We start from the raw sequence: 2,629 nt of genomic DNA, 5'->3' as shown, positions 1-2,629 counted from the left end.
TTAATCAAATAGGTTATGGGTTATTAACAATATTATTAACCAACTATATTATAACATAAAAGTTAGTTTTTAAGCTAATTTGCTTAACAAACCTTAAAATATGGATAAAAATAGTATATATAAAAATTAAAAATGACACCTTTAATTTTAAATGGAGTTGTTATACAATTGAGATTATATTGGAGTATTTTCTATATCTCTCTCTCTCTCTCTCTCTCTCTCTCTCTCTCTCTATATATATATATATATATATATATATATATATATATATATATATATATATATATATATATATATCAAAATCCAAGACTCGGTTCAAACCGGCCGGCAGCTTACAGCTGCTGGTAGACGAAGACCGGTGAAAGAAAACAATTGCTTCAACCCCAATTTACGATTCCTTTCTTGCTTTTAAATACCATAACACCTCCTCCGACATTACAGAAACACCTCCGGCCATGATTAAATTCATTCCTCTCTCCCTCCTCCTCCTCCTCCTTCTCCTCCCTTCCTCCGCCGCACCCACCCTCTCCATCTCACAACAATTCAAAGAAGCCCCACAATTCTACAATTCGCCGGAATGCCCTTCAACTGACCACACCGAAGATGGTTCAACAGTACATGTCGCCATGACTCTTGACGCCGCCTACATCCGTGGATCAATGGCCGCCATACTCTCCGTCCTTCAGCACTCCTCCTGCCCGGAAAACATAATCTTCCACTTTGTCACCTCCGCTTCTTCCAACACGTTTCTCCTACACGACACCATTGCTAACTCTTTTCCTTATCTAAGATTCAACGTCTACCCTTTTGAGGATTCAGTGGTGGCCGGACTCATCTCCACCTCCATACGCGCCGCCCTTGACTGCCCACTCAACTACGCCCGGAGCTACCTCGCAGACATACTCCCTACCCATGTCCGTAAAGTGGTGTACCTGGACTCTGACCTTGTGCTCGTCGACGACATAGCAAAGCTTGCTGCAACTCCACTCAGAGACTCCATTCTTGCCGCGCCGGAATACTGCAACGCTAACTTCACCTTCTACTTTACACCTACTTTCTGGTCAAACCCATCGCTCTCTTCAACTTTTGATGACCGGAAACCTTGCTACTTCAATACCGGAGTGATGGTTATGGACTTAGACAGGTGGCGTGACGGCGGATACACGACAAAGATAGAAGAATGGATGGAGTTGCAGAAACGTATGAGGATTTATGAACTAGGTTCTTTGCCTCCATTCTTGCTTGTTTTCGCCGGAAAGATAGCTCCGGTGGATCATCGGTGGAACCAGCATGGTCTCGGCGGGGACAATTTTCGTGGGCTTTGTAGAGATTTACATCCCGGACCGGTGAGTTTATTGCATTGGAGTGGTAAAAGTAAGCCATGGGTGAGACTTGATGCGGAGAGACCATGTCCATTGGATGCTCTTTGGGCACCTTATGATCTTTTGAAGCCTCCATTTTCGTTTGATTCTTGAACAATTGAAGCTGAAATTTGTTTATCAATTATCATGTACAACATGATCAAGAATGTACATAAACATATATACAAATGGTTCTTCGAGTAAACGTAATTATTACGACTGGCTGGTGGCTAGTAAGATGAACATTTTTGTTCAAATACTCGAATAATGATTTGTAAATTCGTGATTTTGTAATTTTGTAACTAGGAAAAGAAAGGGTTCCATAATGTTTGTTAAATGTGTAATAAGAACATGGATTTTTCGTTTCAAAATTTAACTTTTGTATCCATATTAAATCTACTTTTTGATATCCTATCATATTTACATTTTACCTTCTTCTTCTTTGCCCTTGATCCCACCCACTTTTGCCGCTCAAATACTTGATATGGACAGGCTAAAAAATCCAATGATTTAAGTAGAGTGTAATGAATAGCCATCAACATTCCATTTTTCCTACAATTATTAATGAACTAAACTTAGGAATCCATGATGTTATAATATAGATTTTAATGTATATATTCACCTTATTGTTTTACTTTTCGCACAATTTTTTTTCCAGAAAAATAATCCAAAATAATAATCAATAACATAAATTTTATATATCTACTCTAATAAATGAATGTTTTTTTTACACGTATCATTTTCTTTTTTATTTGGATACATGACATTTTCTAAAAATTCTAAATTTTCTATTTTCTACTTGTCATTTTATTGTATTTTTTATTTTATTAAATTAAAATTCCACATTTAATATGTAAGTTAATATATATATATATATATATATATATATATATATATATATATATATATATATATATATATATATATATAAGGTATTTATTAGAAAATGTTTATATATGTAATGTATTCAATACATTAAAGCCTCATTAATTTTAATAATTCAAAAAAATTATCATTTTTCTTATAAATTCAAACTTTTCAAATTATTAAAATTATATATATATATATATATATATATATATATATATATTAAATAAACTCATTTAATACATGGGTCTCACACCTATTTAGATTACTAAAGTTTTAATTGCACCAAATAAACAAACAGACTTTCAACTTTAGTTTTAAAATACCATTTTGTCTCCGTTTTTATCGGTTATACCCGATTACTTAGCCACGTGGCATCCACATTTGAAACTAAGTTATAA

At 34.2% G+C, this 2,629-nt stretch overlaps 1 pseudogene; it reads left to right on the top strand.

Annotated features, from left to right (window-relative positions):
- Nucleotides 1-302: 302 nt before the first annotated feature.
- Nucleotides 303-1,732, top strand: LOC145057677 (putative galacturonosyltransferase-like 1 pseudogene; annotated as a pseudogene).
- Nucleotides 1,733-2,629: the final 897 nt, after the last annotated feature.

Source organism: Lactuca serriola, chromosome 6 (genome assembly GCF_051521515.1).
Source record: "Lactuca serriola cultivar US96UC23 chromosome 6, Lser_US96UC23_V15, whole genome shotgun sequence".
Lineage (NCBI taxonomy): Eukaryota > Viridiplantae > Streptophyta > Magnoliopsida > Asterales > Asteraceae > Lactuca > Lactuca serriola.
The sequence above is the reverse complement of the archived record's forward strand: the minus strand, read 5'-3'. Positions and strand labels throughout refer to the sequence as shown.